A 15,775-nucleotide genomic window follows, 5' to 3' on the forward strand; every position below is an offset into this window, starting at 1 on the left:
TACATAGGGTCGCTATGAGTCGCAAACGACTCGACGGCACATAACAACAAACAACAACATTTGTAAAGTGAATAAACTAAAGAAAACCTCATTGTCATCAAGTCAGAACCAACTCATAGCTGACCTTCCAATATGTTTTTAGAGGATTTAAACTGCATAGGAGGAGATTGCTTATCTTTGTCCCTCTGACAGCCAGTAAATTTAAACTGCTTGCATTTATATTGGTAACACGATTCTTTACCCACAGGGTCACCAGAGCTCCCCTGTAAAATGTATAGGTAAGATCAACTGAACGTTAATAGCAATGTATTTATACCTAAATGTTAGAGCTAGATTACTGGATTTTCACACATACAGAATAGTGAAGAGGAAACGTGATTGATGTAAGAGTAACAGTGCTTTGAAGGTTCTTGCTTTCCCAGGAATTGTCATTCATCTCAAATTATCTACCTTAATATGAAACCTAGCTAGGGATTTTCCTTTTTGACCCATTGATTGAGATGAAAGGATGCTCTGGTTTCAGTGAGGCTACTCTGAAAATTATCAGGAATAAGAGATAAGAAAGCCAAGTGTAAAAAAATCACCTCTTCACAATTATGCATAAGGATTAAGGCCATAAAATTAATGAATTATACCATTGTTTTTCCAGCCATTGACATTTATTTAAAAAGATAACGCCATTATCAGAGTCCTTTAAAGGATCTTCATTATTTCTTTGTGTTGTCATTGGCATATGAAGATACGACATAGTGATTGATCACTACCTAAGTCTTTTGGTCAAGGAGGTTCCCACAAAGAAGCAGGAGGGAGAGATCCCAGGTGCAAACCTCCATGTGGAGGTGAGACTTTGGGGCTGCCAGGGTTACCAGCACTACCTTCCTGTGAGGTCAGAATTATTGAAGTGGATAGTTCATTCCTCTGCCTTTCTTTCACTGATAAAGCTTAATATTTGGTACAATATTTACTTGGGTTCAAAGTAGCTACGTAGCAGTTGATGTGGAATAATAAGTCTATGAATAAAAGTAAACCTCTTGTTGAAATTTTTGTTTAGAATATTTGGGATATGCTATCCTATATTTTTTCAAATTTTACTATCATTGTGTAGGCTAGCACTTTTATTTTTTAAGCCTTTTTTATTTTAAAGAATGCTTTCTTTTGCCGTAGTATTAGATTTATAAAAAATGTATAAGGACAATTTCTATGCACATCTCATGAATTTGTGTGTGGAAATTAAAAGACATATTATGTTGGGAAATTCTGCTGTCAGAAACTTCTCCAAAGAGAAGAGTAATGATGTCAGTCTGGATACTAAGGTGTACCTGATACAGTTCATAGTCTTTGCAATCAATTGCTATGCATCAGAAACCTGGATAATGACTAGAACACAGGAAAGGAAAACCCTTGACAAGATGGATTGATTCAGTGACTGGGGTAATGGGGGTAGATGTGTTGGAGACAGTGAGATTAGTACAGGATAGAGGAGGGTTTAGGGCTGTTATACCTAGGGTCGCTATAAATTGCAGGTGACTCGATGGCACATGACAACAGCAAGTATTTTTTTTTAAATATTTGAATACATAGAATATTTTTTTTATAACACTCTTGGCAACAGCAGCCAGAAAATTAAAAGACGTATTACGATGGGAAAGTCTGCTTCAGTACTTCTCCAAAGTACTGAAGAGCAATGATGTCTCTCTGGAGATTAAGGTGTGTCTGATACAGGCCATGGTCTCTGCAATCACTTATTAGGTGTCAGAGAGTTGGACAATGACTAGGGAGGATAGAAGAAGAATTGATGCCTTTGAGCTGTGGTGCTGTAGAAGAGTGTTGAATGTACCCTGGACTGCCAAGAAAACAGATTCAACCTGGTGAGGGTTAAACCGGACCACTCCTTGGAGGCAAAGATTCTGAGGCTTCATCTGATATAATTTGGACATGTTAAGGAGGGACCGGTCCTTGGAGCAGGACATCATGCTTCGGAGGACAGCGCAGGAGACGAAGACCCTCTATGAAGTGGATTGATTCAGTGACTGGGGAAATTGGGATGGGTGTATTGGAGACAGTGCGATTGACACAGGAAAGAGCAGAGTTTAGGGCTGTTGTACATAGGGTCGCTATGAGTCACAGGTGACTTGATGGCACATAACAACAATAATTATATCCCAAATCATGTATGAGATACACTACAAATCATTCTTTTTAAAATGACTATTAATGCAACATATATATTTTTACAGCATATTTTTTCCATTTAATTTTTCTCCATTCATTCATTCATTGTTGCACATTTCCCTCCCTGGCCACACCTCCCCCAGTTAATTTTTCTCTTTGAAAAGGAAAAAAAATTCTTTCATTGTTATACAATCCCCCTCAAGTCCACAATCCACTTTACTATGCATTTCTTTTTCTGACATCTAATAACAAGTATTTTAATACTACTAATTTGGTATTAATCCATCAGTCCTTGCCACTACCCTTTGTGCCCACCAAAAAAAGAGGCTGCAAATAATAAGGCTATAGATGAGCACACAACTAAATTATAACCACAGAATACCTGGATATTCTCAGTAATGCAGTGCAGATATTTTATTGCATAATTATTGTGGGACTGGTTTTCTCCGAAAAAAATATTGATCCTAGTGGCAGTTTTTGCAAATGTTTTTTTAGTATGATAGCACATTTACATATTTCTCTGTTTATGGGGCTCTCTAGAACCTGTCTTCCTACTTAAGAGAAATTCTGCAGATGAACTTTTCAATTCAAGTGTTTCCCATTACTTTTAGGATAAATTTGAGATTCTTTGACATGATAGGGTGGGCTTTTTATAATCTTTTCCTTATCTACATGTCCTTCAACTCTCCTTGTACCCATTCCACCATGTAGTATCTCTTTCATGTTCCAGCATACCAAGGAACTATAGTTTCACTTCTTTTTTTTTAACTTTTTTAAAAATTTTATTTTCTTAATTTTAATGAACATTTACAGAAATTTTGGATTTCCATTCATTCATTGTTGCACTTTTCTCCCGGCTCAGCCCTCCTCCCCCCATACCTGCCCCCCCCCCATTTCACCTTATTCTGTCACAGCTTTGTGGTGTCCTTCCTTCGAATGAAATGCTCCCCTTCCCCTTTTCTTCTCCCAGCTGATTTGCTTTTTACCTGCTTCAAGAATCCTTTCTGGGCTATTCATTCCTTTTCCATCTTCCCCTTATTTTAGTTGAATGTTCTTTATAGACTCTTGTGCTTTTATATGTCATAGTACTCCATTTACTGAGCAAATACTGATTGCTTACTTTGTGTCAAGGAATCCTAATGTTGCAATAGTTAAACACATGACATTTAATCAACAGGTTGGCAGTTCACAACCACCCAGCCACCTATTGGGAGAAATACCCAGTGATCTGTTTTTGTTAAGACTACAACCTGTTCTCCTCTGTCACATGGGGTGGCTGTTAGTAAAAAATGTACTCAATGTCCTCTACCAACAACATTACAAACCCAATGCTATCTCATGTTTTAGAACTAGAATGATGGACAAGATTGTTTTGGGTTAGGCAAACCAATTAAATTTATTACATGTTCATGACATATTTTCTATTTGTTTTCTCCCCTACTAGATCAAACTATTGAGAGTAGAAAGTGTTCTTTATGCTTGACTTAATATTGTATCTATAAAAGCAGACTTCTAGTAAATTAAAAATGACTGTATATGCAGGCTTAAGATACCTAGTATCCTATGACCCATGAATAGTATTAAAAATATTGAAAGAATAAATGGAAAATAAATTTAGAAAGCATTCTATAAGGTATGGTATGCTCAAAGACTTAGACTTTCATGTGACTAGTTTATTGTTATCTTTTGGAGTTTCTAAACTTAACTCTAACTCAGTGTACCTGACAAAAGCCTTCACATTTAAAGAGTGGGTACTCAGTATTTTGTTTTTCTCCTTATCTATTTGAGCACATGTCCATTTTCCTGTGCTGTTGTCTTTCCTCCAGGGCATCTCAGTACACTTGCTTCAAATAGTCTGGGCTCAAATTATATTGGACGAAGCAGACAATATTAAGAATCCCTGGGTACAGACTTCTATTGCCATGTTTAAATTACAGCCCCAGGCCCGTTGGGCTGTCACTGGAACCCCCATTCAGAACAACCTGTTGGACATGTACTCCCTGCTGAAGAAAGCAAACTCTCTAGAATTATGTAAATGTGAACCTTGTCACTAACCCTTCATAATTCTTTCATGTTTCACAATCTAACTCCTCCAATGTGTGCCTCATTTTCTTGGTTAGCAGATGGCAAGCTAATCAATGTTTAAAGAACAAAAGCATTAATATTGATGAGAAAGTAACTGTTAATTGACTGGCTGATGCAGGACTTTGATTACATCCAGGCTTTTTCATGCAACAGTATAGGATGTTTTAATTAAAGGAGCCAGATGTTGTCTTTTCTTCAATCCAGTGATTGTATTGGGTGATTTTGGTTTTAAAACATGTGACCTGGAGTCAGAGCTAAATTTATTTGAAGCAAATAGAAAAGAATGTTAATTTTTAAAATATTTTTGTTTTTACTCTAGTCAACTTGCAAGAGGATTTGGAAATTTTTTTTTTTTGTATCCTTTGAAACTTTAGGGATAAATTCCAGCTATTGATTCTATGTCCTGTTTTGACAACGTACGTGGTTAATGGAAAGATATTTCTATATGCGATTTTGATTATTGACTTGGATCTTTTTGATCTGCCTAAGAGCTTTGGTGTAAAATTCATTTTTAAAGATGATTGGATGACAGCTATAACAGAAAGTCTGATTTGTTTTTCGTCCAGTATCTTACTTTGTTATGATCCATACAGTCAAACACCTTTGCATAATCAGTAAAACACAGATAGACATTCCTCAGGTATTCCCTGATTCTGACATTTTTCAAAGACTACCTACTCCCACACTCATGTAATTCTAACTTGATCTTTATACAAGTTTCACACAAAGAATGCAGAATTTGGCCCAAAAACTTTCTATGGAATATTCTGATTGGTCCTTTCACTGCAAGCAGTGAATTCCAAGAATTCTGAGAATTCCAAGAGTCCTCTATTAGGAACCTGGCACTCAGAAGAAATGGCCCTGCAGGACACAGACATCTAACTTCTGTAGCAGTGTGAACCTACTATGACCCCTTAGGGGAAGGCAGAGTTGGGTGTATGGTTATCCACTTAGTGAATCCAATACTGGCTTAAAGCTATGCACTGGTAAAGTGCTCTGTGTATCCCGCTTCTCATCTGGAAGAAAAATATATAGGTAAGAGTTAACCTGCTTGTAGGTTTTGAAGGAGAAAATATCAAGGTTTGAAAGAATCTCAAGGAAAAGTATGAAGCATTGACTAGGAAGGAAAACAAATGCATATAGTAGGGTCCTCAGTATTCTCAGGATTTGAAATGTCAGAATGAGTCACACAAAAGTCATGTTCTATAAATGAAAATGTAATCCTATTGGGTACTATTCATATGGTGCATGATTGTTTCATGGAGTGGAAGGGAACAGTCTATTGTCATTTGATATTAGGTTTCGGAATAAAAAGGAGGGAGGAAAAATCCCCAAAAATTAAAACCCACAAACCATTGATTGAATAAATCAGGGTAAGCAGTGTGCCATGCACAAAACATTTTTCCACAGGATGGTTTGTATTATCTCTTAGAAATAAAGCAAAATGGAATAGAAGATGGCAGCAGAAGTGGAGACAATGTGGTGAGCTGCAGGAGCAGTAGACCACTTGGAGGAAGGCCACTATGGCCTTCTACAGACCTCTGTTTATTGATAATTGAACAGTTAAACAGTTGATGACTGGTCTTCAGTGTGGATCGAGGCTCAACAACAGGAACTCAAGGATTCTCAGGGAGGAATGGGTGAGTCCCGCAGCTCCCAGGCCCCTGCTGCTGAGCCCGCAGAGCCTCTACAGCTCCATGAGGCTTCCACTGCCAGAACCCAGGGATTCCCTCACCCAAGATGGATAGGAAGCACAGGGCCTCCCCGAGACTGGTGCAGCAGAGCCGCCACAGTGCCATAGAGTGGACTTGTTATGGGGAGAATTCTTGGAGCCAAAATGGCGGTGGCGGGAGACCCAGCCACCTGTGGGAGACCCAGCCACCTGCGAGAGATGCAGCCACCTGCGGGTTTAGGCTTCCTTGGACAAGCCAGAGAAGAAGATCACCAATACAATGGATTGATGAAAGTCACTGTGAGTTGTCTACTTGATGACACTTAACAGTGGCAGCATGTCCAAGAGGACAGATATCCTAAATGCACCACATATTTTGATCTGTTGAATGCTTCTGCCAAAAACAGTTTAGACCTGGGGGGAGTCTGTTCACAACCCTCTGGTTCCCTTTGCCCTTTATAAAGGGGGAGGGCAGTGACACCTACTTCAAATTACAGTATGACCACTTTTGGGGGGGGGGGTAAAAGTAGCAGTGCTGGAATTGGGGATGCTGTTCCTGGCCACATGGTCTTCAGTCAGATGAGGGGTCCAGACGGGGGGGGGGGGGGATTGGTGGGGGAGTGTGCCAGCCAGCCCCTGGGGGTGTTGCCCCGCTCAGGGCACCTGTCTTCAGCCCCCAGCTCACGGGCACCATCTTCAGGCCCCGGCTCAGGGCAAGCCATCATGGCCCCGGCTCAGGGCGAGCTGTATACAGGCCCCAGCTCAGCTTGGGGTGAGCCGTCAAGGCCCCCTGCTCGGGGCATGCCGTCTTTGCCCCTGGCTCGGGGTGAGCCATCACGGCCCTTGGCTTGGTGTGACCCGTCTTCCACCCTCGGCTTGGAGGGAGCTGTCAAAGCCCTCAGGATGAGCTCCTCAGCCCTCAGGTTGTGCCATCTAACCCCTGGGTAGAAAAAAATGCCTAGGGTATTAATAGAATTTTATCTAGGCTACTTTCTTCCACCCTCTCCCCCAGTAAACCAGAAAGCAACACTCCCAAAGACCCTCTATTTGTAACTCACAAGTTTGTTTTCTCTAGGTTTGCTCCCTTTCCTATAGGTAACCTTAACAATGAGTTTTACTCCAGACCTGACCCTGAACTCAATTCCAGAGACAAAAAGGAAATACAACTGCCAGCTAAGTAAGCAAAGGAGGATGTGGAGCCTCTGGGTTCAATCAGCCATCCCCACTGGACCCACCTGGGAAAACACTTTGCAGTCCAGAGGGGAGCAAATGTCAGGAAAATATCTTCTAACAGAACAAGAAGGCAAGCAGCTTTAATCCAAGACCACCAGTAAGGTGGTAAAGTTTGCTCCCTTTCCCCCTTCACAGCAACCCCTGTTCAGCATGAAGAAGCAGAAAGTCTGTGTCCAGTTCCCAAATCAATAAGACATTGGTTTAATCACCATTGAACTATGCTTACCATTCCCCTGTAGCATCTGGTCCCCACTAGATCCTTTTCATTTCCTTCACCTGCTCCCCCCCCCCAACCAAATTGTGCAGCCCTGCAACTTCACCCCTGCAAGTTTCATCCCTGCCCATCCTCACCCTTCTGCTCCCAACCCTCACCTCCTTGTACCCCCAACATGTTTTTCCCAATAAAATAAAAAAAAAAGAAGGCAAAATACCATTACCTTATGATAGATATACACGGGCACAGCCATGACCACCTAAAATTGCCAATTTAGATGTGAACACACAGCCCTCCAGTTTCGTACCCTGAATATGGTGAACAAGATTAGTTCAGTCTAAAAAAGATCATAGGTAACAGAAGACTTATATAATCTAGACTTCTCTTGACGTCTGTAAGAAAACTGTATAGATGATAGTACGGGTGGGGTGGGGGCAATATTGTTCACATATGTCTGGGGTTGAGGGAGAAGAATTGTTCCCATATGTTAGCAAAACTCTTTGTTGAGCTATACTCAGTGGAAGCCCTCATCGGGATTCGGTTGATCCAGCCCACATGTGTGAATGTGAAGTGACCTCGTTTGCCATTACACTCCCCTTCCCACTGACCACTCACATTAAACTTCATAACCTTTACCAGCTCACCAACTTCCAAAGCCAAGGCTGTCTTGTCGTAGGCATTAGGGACTTGCTTCTGGATAACCCTGGCATAAATGGGCCCATTCTGGAGGTTTGGGAGTGTAGTGTTGACGCTGGTTGGGCATAGGGCTCTGGCTCTGGCCCACACCCAGTGGCTGTGGGTGGGACCCCTCCTGGTTCCCTCCAATCAGAGTTGATACTGGGCAGAGGAAGGTCTATACTTCTGGATGTAAGGGCCTGGAATCATCCCCTCTTGCCTTCTCTGTCCTCTGAATTACACCTCTGCTCTTCAGGCTTATCCCGGGTTTTCAGGATGTCTCCTTTCTTAAAAGGGAAATCTTATAATTCCCATTAAAGCCAAAGAGGGCTTGCACATACTCTGCCTCCTCCTGCCTGAGAATCTCTCCACTACCCTGCCTGGATCTGGAAACTGGTTCTATCAGTGTTGTAGTGTCCAAATAGTGTATTTTGTAGAATTCCAGTAAAGCAGGCAATGAATCAAATTCTTTTTTTAAAATTAATTTTAATGAAAGTTTACAGAGACTTAGGTTTCCAGTCATTCACTGTTGCACTTTTCTCCCTGTCCCCCCAATCCACTCTTCTCCGCAAAAAGAAAAATAAAAATTCTTTCATTGTTACACAGTCCCTCCCCCCAAGTCCACTCCACTATGCAGCATTCACTCTGAACTTTTGTAATGACAAGAATGTTGTTGTTGTTTGGTGCTGTCGAGTTGTAGACAACTCATAGCGACCCTATGAATGAACGGCCTGAGAATGGCCTGAGCACTGTTCGTACATAGAGTTTCCGGAAGCAAGCCATTTCGGAAGTGGGTGCTGCTCCTGCTTCCAGGCTTGTTTTAGTCGGGAACCACGACTGGCACATCACCGTCACAGTCTTCAGCATCACAGCAACCACAAGTTACCTCTGTATAGCAATGCACAGCCCAATGCTATACCACCTAGAAGAATGTTTGACACAAAAATAATTTTAACCCGGCCGAGGGCCACAGATGAAAATCACCCACCTTCGGCTTGGTAGCATAACTTCTTTTCCTCTAGGCCAACGTAGCTCTCTCTTTGTCGTTGTCATCGTTATTGTTGTTAGGTGCTGTGGAGTCATAGACAACTCATATCGACCCTATAAACAAACAGCCTGAGCACTGTTCAGTACATAGAGTTTCCAGAGGCAAGCCATTTCGGAAGTGGATGCTGCTCCTGCTTCCAGCCTTGTTTTAGTCGGGAAACTCCAGCCAACACATGACAAGAATACTCATTCATATTGCTTTGAAACAGATGAGGGACAGCACTGAATCAAATTCTTTTTTTTTTTTTAAATAAAATTCTTTATCTCCTATTCAGAGGGGCTCACTCCAGGCAGAGGCTGGGCAGGTGACAACGGCACCCTGCTGTTGATGATGGAGTGGGGCACGCTGAGCACATAGTCCCACACCTCACTGGGAACACCCAGTGCTGCTGGCCCTGCAACAGCGACACCGCCTCCTGCCAGCTCAACCGCCCCCAGTACCAGCTCCTCTGCTCCTATGAATTGAAGTTGTCGGCCATGGTCGCCTCCTGGCCTACACGCTGGGCCGCCTCCACTAACGTTCCTTGGCTGGGCCAGCCACCCAGCAGATGGACTGTGGTCTCAGCCTCGCAGCAGTGCCCAGAAGCAAATAATAATAAATTTTTAAAAATAAAAAAATTAAAAGTTATTTGCAATGAATAAATCATTGATTGTACAAAATTAAGAAAACGAAAGCATAGTGGAGGTTTGAATATATTAGTAAATATATAGTTTGCTTGTTATTTAGATTTGTGAGAGAATCGCGGAAGAGAAGATAGCACAACTCTAAGAAAAATCTGGCCAATCAGGTCCTGTTGGGATCAGGAATTATGTGTCACTAAGCTCACCTGGGCCAACCTCAAAGTCCTTTTTGGCATTTAACCACCTGATCACAGTCCAGAATTGGGCCACCATTGCTTTGCTTTAGGATCTGGGGATAGCATGATCCTTGACCTCTAGTGTAAGCATTCTATTTCACCATTAGGCATATGCCCTCATAGGCACCTAATTTTGACCTCAGAATTGTAGGTCTGTTATTATGTTCATCAGTTTTTTTATTTAATGAGTGGTAGATAAAATGTTTTAGGGTTAGATTCTTTTGGAAAACAAGCCTGACCCAGTTAGACATAAAACTTTAGTAAAAACTCTGAAGACTTGTGCTGGCCTTTCTCAGCTGAGGAGGGAACCATTCTCTTTACATTTTTGAGCACAATATCTAGTCCATCTCTTCAGTCAGACTAATCCTGAAAGCAGCTCTTGAGCAGAGCATATAGAGATCCCTGCAGCTAAGAAGTTCTTTCCATCTCATATGCAGATGTTTGGTATTTGTGTCATTTATTGTTACATCACTCGGCATTTGAATCATTATATCATTTAACATTTATATATTTATGTATCTCTTTTAAGAATACTTTCATTTCTATATATTTCTGTATTTTTCAGTTTCACAGTATTTGTATCTTAGTATAATTTGGTATTTGTGCCTCTTTATGGTAGCATTTTGTATCACCACTAACTCTTCAAGTAATTGTGATATTATATAATAAATATGTGTTTAATAACATAGAACAGAGCTATATGTTTATCAAATCTCATTTCCTTTTCCTCCTGGTTACCCAGAGAGATTACATCACCTAGTCTTCACTGAATTAGATGATGCTTTAGTTGTTATTTAGTTCAGAGTCAGTGAAGTGTGGAGAAAGTGATAATATATCATGTCTAAGTGCACCAAGAAGCCAAAGCAAAGAGAAGAAATTAAGGAGCTGAACAGAGATTTCAAAAGGCAGCTTGGGAAGACAAAGCAAAGTATTATAATGAAATGTGCGAAGTGCTGGAGTCAGAAAATCAAAAGGGCCAAAGTCACTCATCATTTCTTAAGCTGAAGGAATAGAAGAACAAATTCAAGCCATGAGTGGCAATACCTAAGGATGCTTTGAGCAGAATATGAAATGACCCAAGGAGCATTAAAAGAAGATGGAAGGAGTATACAGGGTCACAGTACCAAAAGGAATTGGCTGCCATAGAAGAATGTCATGAAACAACATATGAGCAAGAGCCTGTGGTGATGAAGGAAGAAGTTCAAGTTGCTGGAAGAACCGGGAAAACACAAGGTTCCAGGAATTGTCAGCATACCAATTTACATATTTCAACAGACACTGCCCTGGATATGCTCACTAAGTTGTGCCAAGAAATCTGGAGAACAACCACCTGCCAACTGACTGGAAGAGATCTATGTGTATTCCCATTCCAAAGATAGGTGATCTGACAGACTGTGGAAATTATCAAAGAATATCATTAATTTCACATGCAAGCAAGATTCTACTGAAAATTATCCAAAAATTATTAGAGCAGGAGTACATCAACTGAGAGAACTGCCAGATGTGCAGATTGGATTTAGAAAAGGCTGTGGTTCTGGGGATATTATAGCTAATGTTAGATGGATCTTGGCTGAAAGCAGGGAGTACCAGAAGAATGTCTATATGTGTTTCATTGACTATGCAAAGGTGTTTGTGTGAATCACAACAAACTGTGGCTGACTCTGAGAAGTATGAGTATTCCAGAACATTCGATTGTGTTTATGTGAAACCTATACTTGGACCAGGAGGCAGTGGTCAGAACAGTGCAAGGAGACACTTCATGGTTCAGAATTGGGAAGGGCATACACCAGGGATGTATCCTGTTTCCATACCTTTTCAATCTATATGGAGAAAAGATCATCCGGGAGGTTTGGCTCTATGAGGAGGAATGTGGCATCAGGATTGGAGGAAGACTCATCAACAATCTACGTTATGCAGATGACACAAATGCTGCTTGCTGAAACAGGAGGACCTGAAGCGCTTGCTGCAGAATGTCAAGGACTACAGCCTTCAATATGGATTGAAGTTCAACATCAAGAAAATGATTCTCACCACTAAGCATTAAGATAGGTGGTGAAGAGACTGAGATTGTCAACAGCTTTAGTTTGCTTGGCTCCACAATAAACATTCTTGGTACCACCAGCCAGGAAATCAAAAGATGAATTGATTTGGGCAAGTCAGCTGTCAGGGACCTCTCCAGAGTACTGAAGAGCAACAATGTCAGTCTGGAGACTAAGGTGTGCCTGATCCAGGTCAGAGTCTTCACAGTTGCTAACTATGTGTCAGAGAGCTGGAAAATGACTAGGGATGATAGGAGAATTAATGCCTTTGGGCTGTGGTGCTTGTGAAAAATATTGAATATACCATGGACTGCCAGGAGAACAAATAGGTTCATCCTGTTGTTGTTGTTGTTATGTGCCATCGAGTCACTTGCGACTCAAAGCAACCCTATGTACAACAGCCCTAAATTCTGCTGTGTCCTGTGCCAATTGCACTGTCTCCGACACTCCCATCCTGATTACCCCAGTCATTGTATCAATCCACCTCATAGAGGGCCTTCCCCTCCTGTGCAGTCCCTCAACCCTACCAAGCATGATGTCCTTCTCCAAGGACCCATCTCTCCTTACAACATGTCCAAAGTATGTTAGACGGAGCCTCAGAATCCTTGCCTCCAAGGAACCATCTGGTTTAACCCTTTCCAGGACAAATCTGTTTGTTTTCCTAGCAGTCCATGGTATTCTCAATACTCTTCTCCAGCACCACAGCTCAAAGGCATCAATTCTCCTTCTATCCTCCTTGTGGCTGACTCTGAGAAGAATGGGAATCCCAGAACACTTGATCGTTCTAATGCGAAGCCTATGCTTGGACCAGGAGGCAGTTGTCAGAACAGAGCAAGGAAACACTGCATGGTTCATAATTGGGAAGGGCATATAACAGGGATGCGTCCTATCTCCATACCTTTTCAACCTATATGCAGAACAGATTATCAGGGAGGCTATCCTCTATGAGGAGAAGTAGGGTCAAGATTTGTGGAAGACCTATCAACAATCTGCGTTATGCAGATGACACAACCCTGCTTGCTGAAACTGAGGAGGACCTGAAGCGCTTGCTGCAGAGGGCCAAGGACTGCAGCCTCCAATATGGATTGAGGCTCAATGTCAAGAAAACAAAGATTCTCACCACTGGGCCAATTGGCAGCATCAGGATGGATGGTGAAGAGATTGAGATTGTTCACAGCTTTAGTTTGCTTGGCTCCACAGTCAACACTTTGGCACCAGTAGCCAGAAAATTAAAAGGTGTATTGCCATGGGAAAGTCTGCTGTTAGGGACCTCTCCAAAGTACTGAAGAGCAATGGTGTCTCTCTGGAGAATAAGGTTTGTCTGCTACAGAGCATGGTCTTGCAATCACTTGTTATGCATCAGAGAGTTGGACAATGACCAAGGAGGATAGAAGAAGAATTGATGCCTTTGATGTTCATCCTAGAGAGGGTGAAATCAAGCTGCTCTTTGGAGGCAAGGATTCTGAGGTTTCATCTGACCTACTTTGGGCATGTTGCAAGGAAGGACCAGTTCTTGGAGGGAGACGACTTACTTGGGAGGGTGGAGGGATAGCACAAGAGAGGAAGACCCTCGAAGAGATGGACTGATTCAGTGACTGGGGTAATGGGGGTAGGTGTGTCAGAGACAATAAGGTTGGCGGATAGAGCAGGGTTTAGGGCTATTGTACATAGTAACAATAACAAGCTTCCTTCTAATAAAACTTTCCTAGTTATTCTTACTGTTTCTTTCTTCCTTGACCTGCTTGACATAGAAGAACCAGTGGAAGACCATAATGTTCTAGGGAATGGGAAAACCATTAGATGAGAGGCTTTTTACCTTTCTCCCTTTCACCATAAGCCTTTTGGCGGTCCCTGCCTATGTGGAACAAAGCTGCTTTCCTCATGTGTGCTCCCATGTTCACCCCAGCTCACATACATTGTGCTCACATCACATACATTGTCCACAGACATGAACAAGAAATAAACCTTTTTATTAAGCCATTTGGCAGTTGGTTAGGAGTTAGCATAATACTTTAATACAGAGATGCTTGAGAGTTTTCTATTTCTGAAATGATTCTAATTTCTTCAGATTAGCATCCTTTTCCAAAAAGTTAGCTCTGGGTTTCAGCTAGAAAGAACTATAGTTCTTTCTTGATAGAAATGTTTCCTCCTCAGATTTAGAATTAGCAGACAGAACCCTGTGTTGACCTCATCACAGTTTAGGATGAGGCACACTGCAGCCTCTTCAAACAAAAGTGCTAAGGACAAGACGTCAAGACCATTGAAACGGATGAGGGAGAGAACTGTTTAAAAGTGATATATGATTGGGTATTACGGTTATGGTAAGAGTCCAGAATGAAGGTTGCATAGTGGAGTGTACTCGAGGGAGTACTCAGGGGAGGGGGGATTGTATACCAATGAAAGAATTTTTCTTTTACTTTTCAAAGAGAAGAGCAAACTGGAGGAGAGGAGTGTGGGCAGGGAGAAAAATGCAGCAATGAGTGAATGGAAATCCAAAATCTCTGTAAACGTTCATTGAAATTATTAAAATAATAATAATAACAAAAAAGACCTAAGGACAATGTGACCGGGGGCAGAGTTTTTTTCTAGAACCTGGATTTCACTCTAGTAGCAAGTTCAGTTTAGTGGGGCTGTAAGCCTGAAAGAATCACTAATGTCTAAACTTTGATTTCTTCATCAGTAAGGTTGCTGTCATTACGTGCCATCAAGTCACCTGCGTTTCATAGTGACCCTATGTACAACATCCCTAAATCCTGCTCTATCCTGTACCAATCTTATTGCCTCTGATACACCACCCCCATTACCCCAATCGCTGAATAAATCTATTTCATTGAAGGTCTTCCTCTACTGTGCTGTCCCTCCACCTTCCCAAGCATGATGTCCTTCTCCAAAGACTGGTCCCTCCTTGTAACATGTCCAAAATATGTCAGATGAAGCTTCATCAGTATCCTTGCCTCCAAAGAACAACCTGGTTTAACCCTCTCCAGCACAAACTTGGTTGTTTTCCTAGTAGTCCACAGTATATTTTCTACTCTTCACCAGCAACACAGCTCAAAGGCATCAATTCTCCTTCTATCATTGCTAGTCATTGTCTAGCTCTCTGATGCATAGCAACTGATTTCAAAGACCATGGCCTGTATCAGGTGAACCTTCATCTCTAGACTGATATCATTGTTCTTCAGTACTTTGGAGTGGTCTCTGACAGCAGATTTTCCCAACACAATATGTCTTTCATTTCCTAGCTGCTGGTACCAAGACTTAATTGTGGAGCCAAGCAAACTAAAGCTGTCAACAGTCTCAATGTCTTCACCATCTATGATGATGCTGCCGATCAGCCCAGTGGAGAGAATCTTTGTTTTCATGATATTGAGCTTCAATCCATATTTCTTATACAGTCCTTGACCTTCTGCAGCAAGCACTTCAGGTTCCCCTCAGTTTCAGCAAGTAGCATTTGTGTCATCTGCATAACACAGATTGTTGATGATTCTTCCTCCAATCCTGATGCCACATTTCTTCTCCTAGAACCTAGCCTCCTGGGTAATTACTTCTGCATATATATTATATTGAAAAGTTATGAAGATAGAACACATTCCTGGCATACACCCTTCACAATTTTGAACCATGCAGTGTTTCCCTGCTCTGTTCTGATGACTGACTCCTGTCTATATCACTACAGAAGTAAGATAATCATTATGAATTCCTATCTTTGGCATTGTAGTGACTTCCTTAAGCTAATGTGCTTTCAATTATTATGAGTTAATTTTTTAAAATATTTTAATTT

The 15,775-nt window shown here is 41.6% G+C and overlaps 1 pseudogene; it reads right to left on the minus strand.

Moving 5' to 3' along the window:
- Positions 1-7,890: 7,890 nt before the first annotated feature.
- On the minus strand, positions 7,891-9,577 carry LOC102852062 (annotated as a pseudogene).
- Between the last annotated feature and the right edge of the window lie 6,198 nt (positions 9,578-15,775).

The sequence above is a fragment of the Elephantulus edwardii genome, unplaced genomic scaffold (genome assembly GCF_000299155.1).
Source record: "Elephantulus edwardii isolate Elephantulus edwardi_28Jun2011 unplaced genomic scaffold, EleEdw1.0 scaffold00262, whole genome shotgun sequence".
NCBI classification, from domain to species: Eukaryota; Metazoa; Chordata; class Mammalia; order Macroscelidea; family Macroscelididae; genus Elephantulus; species Elephantulus edwardii.